The following is a 24,126-nucleotide window of genomic DNA, read 5'->3' as shown; positions in this document are numbered from 1 at the left end:
AAGTCACATCAAAGTCAGCCACGTCTGCCGCATGGACACCTGAATGTGGAGTACCACAAGGATCACCTCTCTCACCAACCATCTTCAACCTAATGATGATCCCCTTGGCAAAACTCCTATCAAACCATAACCTCAACCCATATATATATACGCCGATGATGTAACAATATACATCCCTTTCAAACAAGACATCAAAAAAATCTCCAATGAAATCAACCAAAGTCTACACATCATGAACACCTGGGCAGATGCATTTCGTCTGAAACTAAATGCAGAAAAAACTCAGTGCCTGATACTTACTTCCCAATACAACATGAAGGAATTCACCGCTATAAATACACCAAAACTAAACCTTCCAATCTCAGAAACACTAAAAATCCTTGGAGTTACCATCGACCGCCACCTAACACTCGAAACCCATGCAAACAACACAACCAAAAAAATGTTCTACTGCATGTGGAAACTGAAAAGAATAAGACCATTCTTCCAAGATCCGTCTTCCGCAGCCTAGTGCAATCCCTCGTACTCAGCCATCTGGACTACTGCAACTCACTGTACGCAGGCTGCAAAGAGCAAATACTGAGGAAACTTCAAACAGCCCAGAATACAGCAGCCAGACTCATATTCGGAAAACCAAAATATGAAAGTGCAAAACCATTACGAGAGAAGCTACACTCAAGGAACGCATTACTTTTAAAGTATGCACACTAGTCCACAAAATTATTCACGGAGAAGCCCCAGCCTACATGTCTGAGTTAATCGACTTACCACCCAGAAACGCTAAAAAATCATCCAGAACTTTCCTCAACCTCCACTTCCCTAACTGCAAGGGCCTGAAATACAAGGTGCTGCACACGTCAACCTTTTCTTACATGAGCACGCAGGACTGGAACGCGCTGCCGCGTGGCCTGAAAACGATCTGCGAACAAACCAACTTCCGCAAATTATTGAAAACACATCTTTTTGGGAAAATTTACGGAAAGAACCAAAACACATAAAATCCACACTCACTGTTCAGTAATACATCAACACATCCACTTATGAATTTTCTATCCTGAAACCTCACCACACTCATACCTCTACTCACAAAAAAAAAAAATGTATATCATATGTTTTCTGTTATGATATATTGCCCCTTAGCTCCTCGTTGTTTCCTTCCAATGTTTCAACGTTCTTTTCCATTGATATATTCCTTAACGATACTTTGATTTTGTCTCGTATAACTCTTCACAATGTAATCCATAACCGAATTATAACAAAATGTATTTCCATCATTCATAATGTATTGTAAGCCACACTGAGCCCGCAAAAAGGTGGGAAAATGTGGGATACAAATGCAATAAATAAATAAATAAAATCAGACCTTGTGAGACACTCTTCCTCCTCCTGTAAAGTCAAAACTTGATTCCATCCTTGCCTTGGAACTCAAGCCATGGTTAGAGATTTCCATGCACATTTACTACTTTGCCCGTCTTTATGAGAGAGTGCAAAAAGCCCCAAGATAAAATGTTTAAAACCCAGCAAAGATTCTATGCCATGCAATTGTCGAAAGACCATGCCTCCATATCCGAGACCCCTGCCATTTTCTATACCGGTAGAGGTGGTCCTCTCACTAGAGGGAGAGTAGCACTTCCACCTGGAGGTCAGCCTATTAATAGCCCCAGTAGAAGGACCAATGTCGAGTGTTGGAACTGTGGTAGATTTGGCCACTTCCAGAACAAATGCAGGACTCCACCCTCCAATCGTAATTCTACTGCCCCTCATTCTTACCCACAGTAGGACCCTTCCCAAAGAGTGCAGGAGTTTCATCAAAGATTTGCCCAACAGCCACAATGACTAGTGGCTAATGTTCATATATCTGTGAGTACCTCTGAACCCATGGTCCAAGTGAAAATCAATGGAACTTATGTTCCCTTTCTGCTGGATACCGGAGCAACCCGCTCCATCATTAATTCTTTGCATCTTTCTGTTACACTCTCCTCCCATACCCTTTCTACTCAGGATTATGCGGGTGTCAACAAAACCATACCCCTCACCCAACCCATCATGATGTCTTTTCATGGCCACACGACCACAGCTTCCCTGCTCTATTCTCCATCTTGCCCTGTTAATATACTGGGACAAAACTCTCCTTTACATTTTTCAAGTCTCCCTTTCTTTTCATCCATCCTTTATGGATGCACATCCTGAATTTTCTTTCTTGGTCGATGCTGATCTTGAGCAGTTTTTCCTCTGTTCCCCATTGATGTATGGGCTATGGATGACCAGCCTTATGGTAATTTCTCCCCTGTCTCACCTCACAAAATTGAACTTAAGCCTGGATGTAAGGGGCCTTGTGTACCCCAATATAATTTGTCTGAAGCAGCCAGAGCTGGTCTTCAGGACGAGATTGATACCCTTCTGCAACTTGGTATTATACAGCCCAGTACCTCCTCCTATAACACACCATTGTACCCAGTGCCAAAGCCGAATGGTAGGTGGTGGATTGTCCACGACCTTCGTGCCCTTAATGACCAAGTTCAGCCCCTCTATTCCTGTGTTGAAAACCTTGTGACTCTTTTACAACGCACAACATTGTCCGGCTACGTTTCTGTTCTAGATCTTTCTAATGCTTTCTTTTTGATCCCATTGGACCCTGCCATGAGGGCCAATCTTATCAATGGACACGCCTTCCCCAGGGATTTTTGGACAGTCCTACAGTTTTTTTTCTTGATGTCTCGCTGCTGATCTAGCTGAATTGCGTCTTATATTGCCTCCTTCTGTCAGGATCCTGCAATATGTGGATGATCTCTTGCTCTGTGCCCCTACTGAAATTGATTGTCGTGATGCTACTGCCTCACTTTTGAAACTTCTTACGAGGAAAGGGTACAAAGTCAATGCTAAGAAAGCCCAGATTGCACAATAGCAAGTTACCTTTTTGGGGACTACCATCAGCGATTCTACCAAAGGTTTGCCCCCTGAGGTACATGACCACCTGTCTTCCTTCCCTGTTCCTTCTACTGTGACTGAACTCTGTAGCATTTTGGGCCTCCTCAATTTCTGTCATTTCTGGATTCCTAATTTCTCTTTGCGCTCTCATCCTCTGCGCCGACACCTCAAAGGCAATCCGGCAGGAAAAAAGTCCATTTCTTTATCCTCTGAAGATAAACAGGTTCTCAGTGATCTCATCAATGATGTCTCTTTGTCCTCCCCACTGGCTCTCTTAGATGTTACTCAGCCTGCCCATATCTGGGTTCACACCTCCCCCTTTGGATGGTCTGCTGTGGTCTCTCAAGAGCCACATCTTTTGCCCACTGCCTTTCTCTCAGGTACCTTTTCACCTGTGGAAGCCTCCTTTACCCCTTGTGAACAGGGCATTGCCGCTGCTGCGGATGTTGTTCAGAAATTATACTTGTTTGCCCGTCATTGTCCAGTTGTCTTACATGTTGATCATGCTGTGATCCTTTTGGTTTACCGATGGCTCCTGTGCTTCTGGATTGTCTGCATTTGCGGCAGTCTCTTATTCACAAGAGGGACTAATCTCCTCTACCCATCAGTTTCTCTTGCCAAATGATTCTTTTTTTGAAAATGTCTTTATTGTAATATGAAGTCAACCACAAACCATAATACAGCATAGTTAAAGAAAAGACATTGTGCTCCAGGTTTAAAATCCAAACATGTGAAATATATCCTATAGCACTGCATAATTGAACTTCATAACTTTTTGTTTTCCCTCCTTTATTCCCCTACCCCTTGGAGTAACCCCCCCTACCCCCCTCTCCCTACCCCACCCTCCCCCTCCCTCCCAGCACTTATCCAGGATTGCCTGTTTCAAGACCCTGTTTTGAGAACAAGGAGAGCGCCCTTCCCCAAATATCTCGGTACTGCCGCTTGCCCAGAGACACAGCACCTTTTTGTGCATGGAGCCATTTCACTCATGCTGGTCTTCCACGTGTCTAAAGGCGGGGGCTCTGCATCAACCCAAACTTGCAAAATGCGTTTTTTGATTAATACCATCACTAACAAAACAAATGCTCTCTGCACCGCCCCTAACCCCTGCTCTTTAAGTGAGTCCCCACACCCCATTAATGTAACTGAATACCTCTACTCCAATGTGCATTGCAAGATGTCCTCAAGGGCGCTCAGTGCCCCAGACCATAGTGCATGCAGAAAGGGACATTCCATAAACGAGTGGACAAATGTACCCACTCCCTGCCCACACTTATTGCAGGTTGCGTCATCCCACATCCCTAACTTCTTACCCCTCTCTTTAGTGATGTGAAATCGGTAAAGAATTCTATACTGTATGTCTTGCAAAGAGGCATTTGGGGTTAATTTATGCAGGTTCCCAAAGACTGCTCCTAATCGGTCCACTGAAACGTCCTCTACCACATCCTGGCTCCACAGTTCCGCTAGCCCGGCAAGATGCTGTCCTTTCAGATTGTCCCTGATCACTTGACTCCACTGTGCAAGTCTATTACAGCGGGACGGCATCTGTAAAAATATTTGATCTAATGTAGTAAAGCGCGTCACTACCCGACTCCTGCGTTCTGCACTCAATACATAATCCCACACCTGGAGATATGCAAAGAATTGACAACCTGGAATCTGCAACTCATTTTTGACCGTCTCAAAGGTTGGAAACACGTCTTCCCCCACCTTCCTAAACTGGCCTATGAATCTGCATCCCTTCTCTCGCCATTTTTGAAAAACCGACACTCCCTCTACTGCAGGAAAAGCCAGGTTCCCCACTAGCGGCATAAAAGGACTAACCCCTTTAACCACTCCACCCTGCCCTCTCCACCACCACCAGGCCTGCTGCAAGGCCGCCACATATAGGTTCTCCACTATCTTTCTAGCCCCTTGCACTGCCCAGGATTCTAAGACAGTAAACGGATCATTCGGCCTGCACCAGCTCTCCCCAAAACCCGACATAGCATAGAAACCCTCTCCAGATGTCAATTCATGAATCCACCACAGTAGCGCTGCCACATTATATGTGCGCAGATCTGGTAACCTAAGACCTCCCTGTCGTCTCTCACGAATAAGTTTCCCAAATGCTATCCGAGGTCGCTTTGCATGCCATATAAACGTGCTAACCACACTACGGTACAGGATTTCTTCCCTTTTCCGCACCCACAATGGGAGCATTTGTAACGGATATAAAAGTTTAGGCAACACCACCATTTTGACCAAAGCAATTCGTCCCAAAAAATTCAAGGCAGATCTATCCAGTTATGGCACAACTTTTTCATCTCTTCCAGTCTATCTTTCACATTCCTCTTATACACCCAGGACTGATCTGCCCCCAAATAAATTCCTAGATATCTAATGCCTCCCACTGCCCACTTTAAGGGGAAATCACGCAGCGCCGTGCTAGCACATGGCTCGCTGATGGGCAACGCCTCTGACTTTCCAAAGTTGATACTAAGGCCCGCGAATTCCCTGAAGCTCCGAATAATGTTCATAGCTATTGGAAGAGTGCACGTCGCCCCATTCAACAAAAGCAACATATCATCTGCATATAAATTTATTCTATACTCTTCGCCCCCCACTATTATACCTTTCAACTCACCCTCCTGTCTTAGTCTGGCTGCCAACGGCTCCAAAGACAGAATAAACAACAGCGGGGATAACGGGCAGCCCTGCCTGGTCCCTCCCTTTAACGGGAAGGTCTCAGTAAGAGCATCATTGATAATAATTTGAGCAGTTGGGTTACTATACAGGGCCCGGATCCAGCCCAGAAAGTTACCCTGGATGCCGAAACGCCTCAATATCCAAAACAGATATTCCCATACCACCTTGTCAAAGGCTTTCTCAGCATCCAGGCTGGCCAGCAACGCGTCTCTTGATCGCCCCTGCCCCTCAAACAGAGCTCGACCCACTTTCAAGATGTTGGCCGACGCGAATCTGCCCCTGACAAATCCCACCTGGTCTGAGTGGACCAGGCACGGAATCACATGTCCCAACATCTCTGCCAGCAGCACTGCTAGTATTTTGACATCTTGATTCAGCAGTGAAATTGGTCTGTAAGAACCTACCAGCTCTTCATCTTTCCCTGGCTTCAGGAGAACCACAATATGAGCATGATTTAAGACTGGGCCCATAATGCCCGTATCCTTTACTTCATCACACATGGCTATGAAAGGAGATATGATCAAATCTTGCAAAATTTTATAATATTCCACCCCCAACCCATCTGGGCCTGGTGCTTTAGCCAACTTCAACCGCTTAATGGCTTGTTGAACCTCCTCCCCCCGAAATGGCTCAGTCAACATTCGCTGTTGGTCCACCGTCAGAGTGGGAAGGTCCACCCCAGCCAGAAATTCTCTACACTGTTCCTCCGAGAATGCACCCTCCTGATAGACGCATAATAATTTGCAAATTCCCTTTGAATCGCACCTTGCCCTGTGACTTTCTTCCCCCTCCATCCCTCACCTTTGCAATAAACTTCTTCCCCCTATTTTGCTTCACCAAGGCTGCCAGTAGCTTTCCTGTTTTATTGCCCCAGTGGTGCAACTTAAATTTATACAATTTGATATTGTACAGCGCCCCAGCATCCAACACCTCCTGTATTTCTTTCCTACACTGCATGTACAACTGTCTATTACTTTCGGAGGCGGACCCAATTAGATTTCTACGGGCATATCTCAATGTTTCCGTGAGGTCTCTAAGCTGCGCCTCTCGGCGTTTCCTCTGTGAAGCTGCGTAAGAGATAATCTTACCCCGCAAGACTGCCTTTGCAGCCTCCCGAAATGTTCTGGGGCTCACTGATGATGCCTCATTGTCCAATATATAATCCATCCAGCTCTGGCGTAAAAAAATTCAAAATTCACTACTCTGATACATTGCTGGATTCATCCGTCACCTGGCCGGCCGGCAACCACTCCCCCACTGCAAATCCGCCCACACCGGAGCGTGATCAGAGACATCTGGCTCGCCAATTCCCATTTTAATGGTCATCAGGCTCAACGACTGGGACACCAGAAAATAGTCAAGGCGTGAGTGAACCCCATGTGGGTGTGAAAAAAAAGTATAGTCGTGCTCATCTAGATGCTGGAGGCGCCAAACGTCCATTAGCCCCAATTTCCCCATTACCAAATTTACCCCCCTCTCATCATGATCTTTCCCCACCCTCTTTGGGGGCTTGCAATCTATGGTGGATCGCTGGTTATATTGAAATCTCCCCCCACAATTAACTGGTATTCATCAAATGGTATTAATTTAGCAATCACTGTAGTAAAAAATTTGTGTGTATAAACATTGGGCGCATAAACACTGCAGAGCCTCACCTTAACACCTTGCAAAGAACCTGCCACTATCATGAATCTCCCCTCTTCATCTTGATACATTCTATGCAGGTTAAACGCCACTGATTTGCGAATCAAAATGGCAACGCCACACTGCCTTCCATTATAAGCTGCAAAATAAATGACACTTAGGTGTGTCTCCTGTATCAGGGCTACGTCAGCTTTCTGTCTCCTTAATGCCTGCAAAATTTTTTTTATGTTTGATAGGGGAGTGCACGCCGTCAACATTCAGCGTTACTATTTTTAAATTAGCCATCATCCAATCTGAAACGACCAAATGTCACTGTCACATCTTGCTGTAAATTCCTGGGAGCCTCCCAGCCCAGCTCCCAGTACTCTCGCCCTCCCAGCCAATCTTGTCCACCACCTCTAGCCATGCCCTCCCCTCTCCTACTCCCTTGTTCCCCATATTTCCCATTATTATACGAATCCAGGATCCTACATACCCTCTCCAGCCCTCCACCCTCCCACTCACAACTCTTCCTCCCCTTCCTCCCTTCTCCCTCCCCTGATCTCGATGCCCCCCAACCCCCCCTGGTCCAAGCATTCCCCTGTGTGCACAACAATTATCTTCACACACTCCCCCCCTTTCACACCACCAATTCTCCCGATCTCCTCTCCCCACACTCTCCCAACCATTCCCCATACCAGCCCCCCAAGTACCTCACTCCTAATTAAACAGATATACAAACATCCCCCAAGTTCCCAACATTGTAGGTCCCGCAACAAGACTTTCATTAAAAAAAAAAAAGGCAAACATTAAACATGAAGAAAACCTTATCATATCACTTTGAAACTGCATGCTGATGCTCGATTCCCACCAACTGGCAAGAGTGCAGGTCCCTGCAGCCTTCACCACAACATCCTCGCCCGCCACAAGTTAGAAAGATCACAGACCTCATTGTCCAGACTCGTGCTCTCTCCGCTCAGCTCTTACCGACCTTGCAACAGGAGCGAAAATCTTAAATCCAGTCCCTGTATTCCTCTCTTCATTGCAGTCTCTCTACAAACGCTTCTAACTCCGCAGGCTCGGTGAAGTACAAGGATTTAGAACCCGGACTTTTGCTGGATACAGTAAGGCAAACCGTACTCCCTTGTCAAACAGTCTTTTGCAGTGGCGTCCCATCTGCTTCCGCTGGTCTGACACCAAAGCGGAGTAATCCTGGAAAAGCAAGATTTTGTTCCCCTCATATTCCAGCCTCGGCTTACTTCTATACACCTGCAGAAGTGCTTATTTTTCCATGTAATTTAAAATTCTTGCCAAAACTTGTCGCGGCCTGTTTTCATTGGCTCTTACAGCTCCCACTCTATGAACCCTTTCTACTTGCAGAGAAGGCCCCTCCAACTCCAGGCCCAACTGTGTGGGAAGCCAGTGCTCTACTAACTTTCGGAGATTCGCTGCTTTCACTGACTCCGGGACTTCCACAATCCTCAAGTGGCTTCTCCTGCTCCAGTTTTCTAGATCTTCTGCCTTCTGTGCCAGTTGTTCGCATCGCTGTTCCAGCGCTTCCACTCTGCCACTTGTGCTTGCAGCCACATCCTCACACTGCGATATGCGCTCTTCTGCGTGCTGCAGACGCGTGCCCTGGCGCTCCAACATTTCTTGAATCTGATCCACAGATGCCTGCAACTTCGACAGCTTCTCCTCTAACATAGCAGAAATCTGCTGTGCCAAATCCCTCGCCAGTTCAGATGGTAACGTTCCCGTCATTGTCGGCTCCGGGGCCGCCGCCATCTTGTTGTGCACTGCTCGAGCACTCGTCTTCCCCCGCGGAGTCTTAGCGGGCATAACCAGCATTTCACCCCACCAGAGAAGGTACGGTGAACTTTCTTTTCACACCACTCTCGCTTTTTAAACACCCAAATCTACTACTTAGGGTTCGCTACGAGGTCTTTGCGGGTGAATTTATCAAGTTTTTGAGCGCGGAGGTCAGAGCTGGCTTTCGGGCATCCGCTCAGCTCCACGTCATCACGTGACCCCCGCCAAATGATTCTTCTGCTCAGCTTACTGAACTGTCTTCGGTAGCTTTTGTTCTCTCTCAGGATCTTCCTGAGCCTGTCACAATTTTTACTGATTCACACTATGTTTTCTCCTCCTTGTTGTAGGGGTATTTCCCTGTGATCTTACCTAAGCTGGCCTTGGTTCATGCAAGCCTAGTGCATCCTGTTAAAAACAAGATGGATGCTACAACCTCTGACCTGAACCTTACTGTGTCAGCAAGATCCAGCTTCAGCTTGTGGAAAAACACTGGCAGGCTCACTGAAGCCAAGGACATTCTGTGTTCCAACCACCCACTTCTACCACCCTGAGAAGCTGAGAAGGGAGTCAGACATGGATTACTGAGACCAAGTCAGCACGGCTTTTTGGGGGGGAAATCTTGCCTGACCAATTTACTTCAATTCTTTGAAGGAGTAAACAAACATGTGGACAAAGGGGAGCCGGTTGATATTGTGTATCTGGATTTTCAAAAGGCGTTTGACAAGGTACCTCATGTATAATTATGGTACAGCTAGAGACCCCCCCACCGGAATGGTGGCGGGCCCAGTCATAGAGCTCAGGCCATTACAGACCTTGGCTGAGTCAGAAATCTGATGGCTGACATAACTGGGAGCTTACTGGAAAAGTATGGCCTAGTTTGTAGCCCAGATTGAGGCCTAAACAAGCTAAATTAGGAAAAGTTAATAGATATGGAAACAAAATGGAGGATTTCAACACAAAATGGAAGCTGTATCTGTTACAAAGTGGAATTTTCTCTAATGTAAGTTAGAAAAACAAGTTGAGCAATGAGTGAGTCATGCCAGGTGCATAGAAAATAGGGAACTAGCTGTCCAAGAGAGGAGGGAGACTTTCCTGTGAGCAGGATGGTGGTCAGCTGGTGTGAGAAAGGAAGGTGTAGCAAGATAGAAGCTACTCATTAGCATGAGCCAATCAGTGACAACCATGACATTAGCATAGATCCAATCAGGTATATCTACTGTCATATTACCCATATCCTGAGGGCACCTATAAAAATCAGGGTTTTTCCTGGTTTAAGCTAGAGAGAAAAGGGTTGGCACTCTCTCTCCAAGGGAAACCAATGTGTCCAGCAGAATTGACAAATTACCTAATTGCTTTCCCTTGTAAAACTTCTAATTGGTAAAAGAAATTATAAAAGATTAGCAAATAATTAACACCTGTTTGCAGCTTATCATATTCCTATAATTAATTGATTGTACGTGCCTGTTGTCAATCACTCATTTGACAAACCTTGGCAAATAAACTCCTCATTCCAAATGATGATTTGTGGGCTTCACTTAATGATGAAAGGCTGTAAGTATAAATGCTTTTGCTGTATCAGGCTATCATTCGCTGCATTGTATAACCTGTAGCCTAAATCCAGTTTGTCATAAGGCTGGTATCTATTCCTTGCCAGTGCTGAGAGGCGGACTAATGCGGGTCCCTTAGATCTAACGTCTCTCTCAGTGGCAATTTCTCTTAGAACTTCACAATTCCCTGATTACCCCAGTACTAATGCTATTTGGAGATGGAGTCAGATTAAGGTCACTCTAGCCTTCTTGGGGGGGGCTCGGGACCCCCCAATTCTCAACACTCATGAAAGGCTACAGAGGAAATTGGAGGGTCATGGGATAGGAGGAAATGTCCTATTGTGGATTAAAAACTGGTTGAAGGATAGGAAACAGAGAGTGGGGTTAAATGGGCAGTATTCACAATGGAGAAGGGTAGTTAGTGGGGTTCCCCAGGGGTCTGTGCTAGCACCGCTGCTTTTTAACATATTTATAAATGATTTAGAGATGGGAGTAACTAGCGAGGTAATTAAATTTGCTGATGACACAAAGTTATTCAAAGTCGTTAACTCGCGACAGGATTGTGAAAAATAACAGAAGGACCTTACGAGACTGGGCGGCTAAATGGCAGATGGCGTTTAATGTTAGCAAGTGCAAGGTGATGCATGTGGGGAAAAAGAACCCGAATTATAGCTACGTCATGCAAGGTTCCATGTTAGGAGTTACGGACCAAGAAAGGGATCTGGGTGTCGTCGTCGATAATACACTGAAACCTTCTGCTCAGTGTGCTGCTGCGGCTAGGAAAGCGAATAGAATGTTGGGTATTATTAGAAAAGGTATGGAAAACAGGTGTGAAGATGTTATAATGCCATTGTATTGCTCCATGGTGTGACCGCACCTTGAGTACTGTGTTCAATTCTGGTCGCCGCATCTCAAGAAAGATATAGTAGAATTGGAAAAGGTGCAGCGAAGGGCGATGAAAATGATAGCGGGTATGGGATGACTTCCCTATGAAGAAAGACTAAGGAGGCTAGGGCTTTTCAGTTTGGAGACGAGACGGCTGAAGGGACACATGATAGAGGTATATAAAATATTGAGTGGAGTGGAACAGGTGGATGTGAAGCGTCTGTTCACGCTTTCCAAAAATACTAGGACTAGGGGGCATGCGATGAAACTACAGTGTAGTAAATTTAAAACAAATTGGAGAAAATATTTCTTCAGCCAACGCATAATTAAACTTTGGAATTCGTTGCCGGAGAACGTGGTGAAGGCGTTTAGCTTAGCAGAGTTTAAAAAGGGGTTAGACGGTTTCCTAAAGGACAAGTCCATACACCACTACTAAATGGACTTGGGAAAAATCCACAATTCCAGGAATAACATGTATAGAATGTTTGTACGTTTGGGACGCTTGCCAGGTGCCCTTGGCCTGGATTGGCCGCTCTCGTGGACAGGATGCTGGGCTCGATGGACCTTTGGTCTTTTCCCAGTGTGGCATTACTTATGTACAGTCTCTTTCAAAGTTGTACAAAAGAATACACCCAAATATTTCAAACTAGAAGGTGACCATTTAAAGGGAAATTGAGAGAAGTTACACTGGAGACTAGCAGAGTTCAGTGGCATCATTTCCGTGTTGGAAGGATTTAGCTTATATCCAGATACAATGGAGTATTTATTAATTGCTTCTACAATGTATGGTATGGATGAAGGTGTTGTGTACAACAAAACATCATCAGCATATGCTGATAGTTTGGCTGATAGGTTACCTAGTTCGACTCCTTTAATTTGCTCTGAGGATTGAATAGTTATTAGTAGTGGTTCAAGTGCAATGTTAAATAGGAGGGGAGAGAGAGGGCAACCCTGCCTAGTGCCTCTGGTTAGAGGGAAAGAATGGGAGAAAAGGCCATTTATAAACAATTTAGTAGTTGGATGAGTATATAAAACTTGAATCATATTAATTGCACAACTGGAGCATTCGGCATGCACTCTCATCGCCCCATAATCCCCAATAATACTCAGAAACCACTTCTTCGACGAAATTTGGAATTTATTAAGGCCGCAGCCAGGCACTTAAAACTCTATTATACATAATGCAAATTTAACATGTTACCGTAATACATAACTTCTTATATCTTGCCAAATTCAAACCCTGGGGTACACAGCTTTACTTCATAATGCGCCCCAATCCGCTGCCGGTGGTGCCGTCTAAGCACACCCACCGCCAACCTGTGCTTTCTTATAGCACCCGATGACTATGGTGTATCCCATTTAAGGATACGCCCCAGATAAGTTCTTGGCCTTCTGGCCGTCCAAGCCAGGAGACAAGCCATATCCCCACTGAATTAACTGTAAACCTGCCCCAACTTTAGGCATAACATTGTACTTCATATTGCACTTAACATTAGGGCAATTATTCACCAATAACATAACAGTCTTCTGCGCTCACTTGCTGTGTACCCGCCAGAGTCCCTGGATAATCACCGCCACGCACCGCTCCAGCTGCGACAACCTCCTCCAACGGGAGGGTGGGCCGGGTCAGCTCCTCTCACCAACCTCTTTCTAGCTGCTGACGAATCCCTACGTCAGCAACACTACTTTATATCCTCCCACTTCCCCTCCCACCCTTCCTTACTTTAACCCTTTCCTTACTCTCTAGCCTCAAAAACCCCTTCTCCCTACCTTCTACCTTAACCCTCGCTAGCTCTCAGCTCAGTTGTGATCGGCCTCTCCCTAACGGGCCGACCTCTTTCTCAACTGGAACATTCGGCATGCACTCTCATCGCCCCATAATCCCCAATAATACTCAGAAACCACTTCGACGAAATTTGGAATTTATTAAGGCCGCAGCCAGGCACTTAAAACTCTATTATACATAATGCAAATTTAACATGTTACCGTAATACATAATTTCTTATAACTTGCCAAATTCAAACCCTGGGGTACACAGCTTTACTTCATAATGCGCCCCAATCCGCTGCCGGTGGTGCCGTCTAAGCACACCCACCGCCAACCTGTGCTTTCTTATAGCACCAGATGACTATGGTGTATCCCGTTTAAGGATATGCCCCAGGTAAGTTCTTGGCCTCCTGGCCATCCAAGCCAGGAGACAAGCCATATCCCCACTGAATTAACTGTAAACCTGCCCCAACTTTAGGCATAACATTGTACTTCATATTGCACTTAACATTAGGGCAATTATTCACCAATAACATAACAGTCTTCTGCGCTCACTTGCTGTGTACCCGCCAGAGTCCCTGGATAATCACCGCCACTGCTCACGGTAACGAATCCTCGTTTGCAGTGAGCTCCCCCCCAAACCCACCTGGCTGCGGCCCAACCCAATTACAGGCCCGTACACTATTAGCAAGTATGGAACCCAGTCATGGCTTCAATATAATCCTGCAAATCAGAATTCAGGATGTCAAGCCCGATATCCGATAAATGAACCCCATCTGGTCTGTATAAACCCTCACACGATTCCATAATAAGACTATGGGTAATAACATGACCCTTCAAACTGGGCATAAACTTGGCCATCCACTTATTAAGTTTTATTCTGGTCCGCTCCACTGCAGCATGACGCCGCTCACCCCTCCATACCCTACGGGGGAGAATAGCAGACCACACCAGGCGTAACTGGGGACATATACTCGCCAACTGTAACAGATCCCACTGCATGGTCTTCAAAAGGAGGATCCCGTTAACCTGAGCCAAATCATTCCCTCCAAAATGCAAGATCAGAATATGCGGAGCAGCTTGTGACTGGAACCGCAATAACAGGGTGGGCAGAAGCTGCGCCCATCGCATGCCTCTCAAGCCCAACCATGTAATAGATACCTGCCCAGAATAAAACCCCAAGTTCTCCCCTGTTGGTCGTACCACAGCCCTCTTATGAGCCCAATATACAAAGGAGTGGCCGCAGATCCAAATCCTTTGCCTGCCCACCAGGCCACCTGTAATAGGCCAAGTAAATATTAATGAACAGTGAATGGTGACAGGACAGAGAAGACAAGCAGTAACAAGATAAATTTGTGGGGTAGCTGACATCAAACAAAACTTAACAGGTGGACAACCTAGCACCACGGGGTCGAATGTAGGTCTTGTACACTTTGGACTTCCAGCGACCCACATTCATGATCTGCCGCTCAGGCAAACCTTGAGCAGCCGCAGCAGTGGCCGCCCCTATTCTAAAGGAATGTGAACTGAATCATCGCGGCGGCATACCCGCCCTCTGCATACACAAAGATAGAACCCGTGTGAACTGAAAACGGGTGAGGGGGGCTCCATTTGCATGAACCAACAACAAGGTACCACCCGGGGGTCGGAGTGCCAAATAGGCCCTCATCGTGCGTACCGGGCCGGTGCTGTCATCTCCCTGCTGTTGCAAAGGGAAACGTACCCCCCGGGACATCTGATCCGTCTTGGACTTTCTAATGACCAACTGTAGAGATGACCCGTACAAGGTGACATCCCCCAGCAGCAAACCCATCACTGGTGGGGCCAAAGATGACTTGGCTACTAGCTCACTCACTCTAAGCGCACCATGAAAAGCCAAGGAAAATGCAGAATGAAAGAGGCACACTTCATATGGGCTAGCACATACAAGCCATGCTGCACTGAACAGCTGAAGCAACTCACTCTGTGTAATGGGTTGCCTCCAGTCACCCCTCTGGCTCTCCTCCCTACTCCAACCCCGTAGCAGCCTAGTCACTACAAACTGTCGGGTCGTATTCTCTACTCCCAGGGCCTTGGAAAAGAAGCTAATACTAGCCAGGGTAACCACCCCCCATGCCTTACTAACCCCGTGCGCTCGGGAGAAAAGTATAAACTGAACAATGGCATCCACCCTAAATACTTCCTCAATGCCAAGGTCACGCATGATGTTAAGGAAAGAAGTGATGGCAGCCAGATATCTCCTCCGCGTGGACTCAGCAAGAGACTGGAGCAGCAGGTCCCACACCTCTACGGGCCAAATCGCCATACGCTGTCCGGTACTGAAGTCGCTCTGGGGTCGGCCATAGGCGCGCGCGCTCTGAACTCTGAGAACTGAAAACGCGACAAAGCATCAGCTAAAACATTTTCTCTGCCCGGCACATGTTGAGCTCTAATCACAACATTCAAACATAAACACTGCAAAACAATTTCCCTAAGCAAGTTAACAGTGCGTACAGTATGAGCAGAGAGTCTGTTGATAGCCTCCACTACCGCCATATTGTCAGAATGGAATATTACAGTCTTATTCGCTAAGGTCTGGCCCCAGATGTGAAAAGTCGCCATGATGGGGAATAACTCTAAAAAGGTAATATCCCTTGTGGTACCCGACTCAACCCACGACCGAGGCCAGCGAGCCGCACACCACGCTCCCCGAAAGTACATACCAAATCCCTCCCCTCCCGCAGCATCAGTAAACAGGTGGAGGGCGGACGCAGTTGTAGAGGCATCATGCCAAAACGATATCCCATTAAACCGTGTCAAAAAAGTCTCCCAAATCACCAGGTCGTCCTTAATCTCCTTAGTGACCCATATATGATAATGTGCCTTCAGCACCCCTTTAGTCGCCATTGCCAGTTTCCGTGCAAAAACACGGCCCATGGAAATAACCTGAGTCGCATAACATAAAAGCCCCAGCAGTTCCTGAAATTGTTTCAGCGTGGCCTTGCGAAGCTGCCGCAACTGTCGCACCGCCGCCAACAATTTCATGATCTTCTCCTCAGGAAGCCGCGAATGCTGACCCCCCACATCGAGCTCGATTCCTAAAAAAGTCAACACTCGCGAAGGGCCCACGGTTTTATCAGCCGCCAATGGAATGCCAAAGTGCCCCGCCACTTCTGAAAAAGTCCGCAACATCTGTGCACAATGCTGAGCATCTCTGCCAATGCACAAAAAATCATCCAGGTAATGGACAAGAGCCCCACCAGTGGCAATCTGTTCCACCACCCAGTGCACAAACGTACTGAACTGCTCAAAGTAGGCACAGGAAATGGAGCATCCCATTGGCATGCACCAATCAAAATATAGATTGCCCTCAAAACTGAAACCCAATAGATGAAAAGAATCCGAACATATGGGCAGCAGGCGAAAAGCCGACTCAATGTCTGCCTTAGCTAAATGTGCTTCCAGTCCATGGTCCCTAATGATACGGATGGCCTGATCCAAAGAGGTATACTGCACTGAACAGTCTTCCGGGTCAATAAAGTCATTCAGCGACCGTCCCAAAGGGTAAGAAAGGTTGTGAATTAGCCGATATTTACCCGGATCCTTCTTGGGAATGATCCCAATGGGGGAAATAATCATCACAGGATAAGGAGATGAAGGAAAAGGGCCCACCACCCTACCTAGGCGCAGTTCCTTACCTATTTTTTCTGAAACCACCTGATGATAAGTTGCAATGGATTTGGAGTTCCTAGGACTAACAATAGATTGAAGTAAAGGCCCTCTATACGGAATGGAGTACCCACACTGAAATCCCCGCACGATCGCAGCCGCGCTCACCCTATCCGGGTAAAGCGCCAGCCAAGGTGACATCGCGTCAAGTTTAATGGGAGACGGGGCCAGCTCCGTCAGCAAACTGAGCCGACTGGAAAGACTGGCCTCTTTTATCCTTTGCCGCTCTACACTGCAGGGCCGAATGTCCACCGCCGCAGTTGGCACAGGAGTGACGAAATTTACATGGGTGCCAGGTACACTGTCCCCCGTTAAACAGTCGACAAACCCCTTTTCCCCCTTGCCAATTGGACAACTTCCGCCCTCCCCCTGTCTGGAGAAAGGACTGCCCTGCTTGGCTAAAAGATTGGCCTGACTGTAGAAAGGACTGCCCAGGTCTATGTCCCGTTGTGTCCCAAAAACTATACCCCTTCTCTTGGGAAAACGGCCTATTAGCTACCATCTCCTCCAGCCATAAGTCCACGACCCTTTGCTGCCAAGAAATGGAAGGGTCATCGGCCATGCTCTTACGGAACCTAATGTCATAATTGAGCCAGGCCCAGCCTCCATAACGCCTATGGGCTTTCATGATTGAGTCCATATATCTAATCAAATATGGGCTCATGGAGGGATCGCGCTCCACCACAACTGACATAAAGATATGAAACATGGATATCCAATTCGTAAGGGACCGGAATATCCAAGGTTTCCTATCTCCCCCAAAAAGCATAGTAAGTTTGTCTTGCACCGTACTACTGTCCTCTTCCGTCTCCCGTAAAAGGAGGGAATCACAATTACAATCTAGGTCTCAACTCTATAATTAGTTACACATTATATTACAAATTATTCACTAGTAACTGTTTAACATTTTAAAATATATTTCTTTATTAATAGATCAATACAATTTTCCTAAAATAAAATCCATTCCCTTAACCCATAGTTATTAACCAATCCATACACCAATACATTTAAAACCAAACAATTCTCCACAATACTCTTTCAATACACATTCAAATAACATATATCTGGCAATCTTTTACATCAATGTGTGATCATAGCTCTTTAGTCATGTGTTAATCCACTGCTCCAGAGTCTCCCACAAGATTCAGCCTTGCTTCAAATCAGACTCATTGAATCACCAACTTGTAAAATAGTTCTGTCCTTTTTTCCAACAAACCATTGTAACGTTAGTGATAAATCTTGAATAACCATTGATGATATCAGTCAGCGACATCCAAAACTGTCCATTTTCACCATTAGCAGTGTCATGTGTTCCAGATATATATATTTTTTGAAAATGTGGTTACATTTGTATTAGAGTTTCAATCTCTCCAATTCTTATAGTATTCCACCATACGACCAGGACCCAACATGCTCATGTTTCGCTATAAAAGCGTCATCAGGGGTCTTGAATTCTAAACACAATAACAATGGGTTAACTCTAATTCTACTTAATATATATCATTATTAAAAACTCTCAAAATACATTAACATGCTATCATAGATACACTTACTGGCTCATCCAGGTGGTAGGGTAGTCAAATACCAGCGATGTGGTGGTGAGCTAGAACTGCTCTCCCAAACGCATAGATGGTTACCAACTAACACAGAGGTTAAATACTCTAAAGGTTTAACCACTCAATCTCTTTATTGAGTCCAGCTGGAGCTACCGTGTTCCATTGAAATATATAACGTTGCTCCTTCCTAAGTAGTGCCTGAGGCATGTTACCACCCCTCTTTAACTTAACACAATCAAGGACAACAAATCGAAACTCCTCTAATTTGTGTTGCATTTCCAACCAGTGGGCTACAATAGGAGCTTCCAAACGAGCTGTACGTATGTTACTTAAATGCTGTGAAATACGCAATTTAACCCTCCGAGAAGTCAAGCCAATATACCACAGACCACAAGGGCAAATCACCCCATATATACAATTCATAGTATTGCAATTATATTGATCTATTAATAAAGAAATATATTTTAAAATGTTAAACAGTTTCTAGTGAATAATTTGTAAAAGGAGGGAAAAGATATCAATGTATTCCCTCTTCCAAATCTTCTCCTTCATGGTCCTAGATACACATCTGGACAATGTAAACACTTCACATACTATATCACTTCGCGGGTTAACTACCCCTGCCCCAGTACCTGTCCCCGCTACCGCCGTCGACCCCTGAGGTACCATGAACAACGAGGAGTCCCCAGAGGTCGAGAAAACCCGTCTATCGGAAGCGGTCTCCCGGACAACCGGGGCCCCACATGCCCCGGGCCGGGCCTCAAACTCTGTCAATACCTTCCGAATGACCTCTTCCATGGACGGGCCTGAGATGAACTGTGAAGATGCAGCCCCAGGGGACTTACCCGCACTAGACAGAGCCTCTGGCCCGATAGGCGCCACTGCTGGCACCTCAGATGGCACAGGTCCTCCGGGTTGACCTTGCTGTGCCACCGACAGCGCCCCTGGCCCCATCGGAACCACCTCAGGAACTGCTGATGGCGCTGCTCTTCCGGGCTGACCCTGTGAGGCCACCGATACAGGAGCCGCCGACGGTCCCGCTCCCATAGTCTGCAGTTGCTGAGTCACAGATGCCAAACCATGCTGCTCGATTTGCTTGCGGAGCTCCATCATAAGAGCGTCCATCTCCGACGACGATTGCCCCGTCACCGGCGCTGATGACGTCCTGGCCGTCCGCGTCTGCGTAGAGCTGCGAGTGGACCTCGAAGTCACCGGGACCGCCATGGATTTGACCCGAGCTCCTGGTTTCGCTGGACGCTTCGAAGGCATACCTGTAAACACAACACTAACATAGAGAGCAATGAGTACCAGCAGGCATAGCATGAAAATGGCAGACATTAATTCCCCGGATCAAAATCCCTTTGACTATTGCCCCACTGAAACGACCGTACATTCACCCCTTCACATCTCCTGTACCATGCGTCTGGTAGTGTTATAAAATGATAATAAGAAGAGCAAGGGTAGCTCAAGAAAATTGAAAACGTCAGCAGCTGAACTCCATCAACAACCCGACCAAAAAGAAAAATTCTCAATGTACCAACTAGGATCCATTCACTATGCAAATCTGCCATCTGCAGGCAGAAGGCGAAATTGCAACCTACAATAACAGCGAAGAAAGATTGCCTCAGTAGCAGACGTCATCGCTATCCCCTAGCACACGTGATCACTCCGCCCCCCACACACGTCACCATGCACGCCGACGCCACAAGAAAAAGGCGCGTAGGAATTCCCGCTCAATGCCCAAATGGCGCAAACCCAAACGGCCCCGCTTCGAAGCCATGTGTGCTGGAATTCATAAAACCATGCAACTGGGAAGGGTTAAAGGAGTCACCTGAGGGCCGGACAAAAATGCCATCACACTCGGGACGGCGGGGACGAAGGCTGCAAAAAACGCCAGCATAGGGCCATCTCACACGCACTATCCCCCTACCCAGCACACTCCCGTGTCTCTCGATTGGGCACCGCCAAACTAAATAAAATACGCCGGCTAGTTCTCTGTTCCCGGAGGGCTCAGCTACTGTGCATCCCCCTGTATCCCAACATGAAACGCCACGATCTCTCAACCCCCCCCCCTCCCAGGCTTCATCGAAGGTGCGTTTTGACTTGCCTCTTTTGTTTTTTTTTAAAGAATCACAAAAGCCTCCAATTACTTGCACCGCCCAACAAACAGAGTGCTTCTAAACAACAGCTGTTAGGAACAAAAGCACTGCCTGCCACTAGAAGAAAAAAACCAGCTCTCTTCAAACTGCAGTCAGGTACCAGGTCTCAGCTCCTCTCACCAACCTCTTTCTAGCTGCTGACTAATCCCTAGTCAGCAACACTACTTTATATCCTCCCACTTCCCCTCCCACCCTTCCTTACTTTAACCCTTTCCTTACTCTCTAGCCTCAAAAACCCCTTCTCCCTACCTTCTACCATAACCCTCGCTAGCTCTCAGCTCAGTTGTGATCGGCCTCTCCCTAACGGGCCGGCCTCTTTCTTCACATGGAACGTCTCATATGTTTATTGTTGTCTGCTTTGAACATCTTATAAAAGTGCATTCACTTCCAGTTGTTTTCAGAGAAAATTCTACTGATAGTTCATCAAGCACACTATCATTCTTCCTCACACTATTTGAAATCAGTAAACAGGTCTATCATTCCTCACATTCTCTGCGATCTGAAATCGTCTTTTCGCTTATTGTTCCTGTTTTACAATCGTTCTTTCTCTTTTGAGGAAACCATGAATAGAAACTTTTCAATTGTTGCACCAAGACAGTAGAATCGGTTATGAATGGTATAAGGCTGTTGAAGGACACTTTGGCCTTTAATAAAGTTTTGAAAAGCCATTAATTTAGGGCAGCATATGGTACTATACTTTCATAGGACCTCATAGTTTTAGTGGACTGTTTTGGAGTTTGTTTGTTATGCTGTGTGTGTGTTTGTTTCTAGTCTGTAAATTATTTTTATATTATGTGTGTTTCATTCTATCCCGCTTTGGGTAAAGGTGGAATATAAGTAATAAACTATAAACCTATAAAGTACTAACAAAATTCAAAACTGTGCAAGATAAATACATAATTCCTATATAAAAAGACGGAATCAAAGCATAACTTAAAAGACCTTCACACATTAAAACAAAGCATAGTGAGGTATAATGTGCACAAAGTGGCAGTTACAATTGGCCACCTTGTTGGGCAGAGTGGATGGACCACACAGGTCTTTATCTGCCATCATTTACTATGCTTAAGTCCAATCAAGAAAATATGGCAGAATGATACAGGAATTGTACCAGTTGTATTGGGCACTATCAGATTGCTCTCTTGGCACAAAGCAAGTGTGGAGATGAGCACTGGCAGTGAATCAGGCTGAAATAACCCTCAGAAAACCCTGGACATAGGAGTAAGTTTCATTCCTGTCCTAGTATGCACAAAAGTAGCTCATTTAGAGACATTACTACATAAGTACATAAGTACATAAGTAGTGCCATACTGGGAAAGACCAAAGGTCCATCTAGCCCAGCATCCTGTCACCGACAGTGGCCAATCCAGGTCAAGGGCACCTGGCACGCTCCCCAAACGTAAAAACATTCCAGACAAGTTATACCTAAAAATGCGGAATTTTTCCAAGTCCATTTAATAGCGGTCTATGGACTTGTCCTTTAGGAATCTATCTAACCCCTTTTTAAACTCCGTCAAGCTAACCGCCCGTACCACGTTCTCCGGCAACGAATTCCAGAGTCTAATTACACGTTGGGTGAAGAAAAATTTTCTCCGATTCGTTTTAAATTTACCACACTGTAGCTTCAACTCATGCCCTCTAGTCCTAGTATTTTTGGATAGCGTGAACAGTCGCTTCACATCCACCCGATCCATTCCACTCATTATTTTATACACTTCTATCATATCTCCCCTCAGCCGTCTCTTCTCCAAGCTGAAAAGCCCTAGCCTTCTCAGCCTCTCTTCATAGGAAAGCCGTCCCATCCCCACTATCATTTTCGTCGCCCTTCGCTGTACCTTTTCCAATTCTACTATATCTTTTTTGAGATACGGAGACCAGTACTGAACACAATACTCCAGGTGCGGTCGCACCATGGAGCGATACAACGGCATTATAACATCCGCACACCTGGACTCCATACCCTTCCTAATAACACCCAACATTCTATTCGCTTTCCTAGCCGCAGCAGCACACTGAGCAGAAGGTTTCAGCGTATCATCGACTCTGATGCCATTCTTTGCTATTCATTCCAGAAAGCGGGAAAGTATACAGTACCTGGTTAATAAGGACATGCATTTGCTGGAGCTCTTTCAGTTCAATAGTGCTCTTAAAAAAAAATTAGTGAATGCTAAATTAAGACAAGTCAATTAGTGAGTGTTAAAAAGTTTTAGAATAATTTATTTATTTTAAAAAAGTGTGAAATAATCAGAAGAAATAAAGTGCAAAAATCAGGAAAATGAAAATTAGTGCCCTGTGCACAATCTATTTGACCAAAATGACTACAACAGTTTCACAATTGACAACACTTCATTCACCATTGACAATAATCTGAAAATTCTAGGTATAATTATAGACAAACATTTAACTTTTGATGAACTCAAGTCTCCTCAATAATCACAAAATCTTTCAGGTCTCTTTGGAAACTAAAAAGGATCAGACCCTATTTCACATCAGAAACATTCAGACTATTAGTACAATCATTAACATTATCCCAATTCAATTATTGTAATGCCATATATGCTGGCTGTAAGGAGTACCTGATGAAAAAACTCTAAACAGCTTAAAACACTGCAGCCAGGTTCATATACAAAATCTCTCGTTTTGAAAGTGCTTCCCCTTTATTAATCAAATTACACTGGTTTCCCAACAAAGCGAGAATCACCTTCAAATTATTTACCTTTATCTTTCAAATCCTAAATGGCACAGCTCCAGACTATATGGTACCATTAATAAACTTACCTCAAAGAAACGCCAAATATGAGGCAAGAAACTATCTCTGACTACACCTCCCAAATTGCAAAAAAGTGATCTATAAAACTGTCCACTCTGCAGACTTCATTTACCTAGGAACCAAATGGTAGAACTCCTTACCACCAAAATAAGAAATATACAGGAATATACAAGATTCCACAAAATCTTCAAATTGTTCCTATTCAAAAAAATCCCTCACAAAGAACAACCATATCTCAAACAACTAAATTATTACCTGAACTGGTTATTACTCTATCTACCATTAACTTTCTCTTTGCTTCATATACAATTTCTCATTCATAATAGATTTTCTAAATGTTAAACATCCATAGTTATCCAAGTATGTTTATGATACTGTAATGTAAAATTGGATTCCTACAACAAATTACTTTCTTATGATTATTCTTTGTTATGTATCCTATACCGTTTATTGTAAGCCACATTGAACTCGTTTGGGATAATGTGGGATATAAATGTTAGAAATAAATAATCCCTACTGGTTAATAATTGTTTCTGGATTTTTCCTCCAGGAGTTTGCCCAAACACCAAATCCTCCAACACATCTCAAGTTTTTATATGAAACCGAGAAGGCCCCTGCAAGCAAAAAAAACTTAATTGCTTCCCTTACCTTATTTGTTAGAACCCTACTACGAATCAGAAAGAAAG

General features: G+C 45.3%; 1 protein-coding gene across 1 annotated transcript in view; it reads right to left on the bottom strand.

The window, feature by feature from the left end:
* Nucleotides 1-24,126, bottom strand: part of PNPLA7 (patatin like phospholipase domain containing 7) — a 2,530,065-nt gene that overhangs the window by 827,771 nt on the left and 1,678,168 nt on the right. The window lies entirely within an intron of this gene.

This window comes from Microcaecilia unicolor, chromosome 6, assembly GCF_901765095.1.
Source record: "Microcaecilia unicolor chromosome 6, aMicUni1.1, whole genome shotgun sequence".
Taxonomy (NCBI): Eukaryota; Metazoa; Chordata; class Amphibia; order Gymnophiona; family Siphonopidae; genus Microcaecilia; species Microcaecilia unicolor.
The sequence above is the reverse complement of the archived record's forward strand: the minus strand, read 5'-3'. Positions and strand labels throughout refer to the sequence as shown.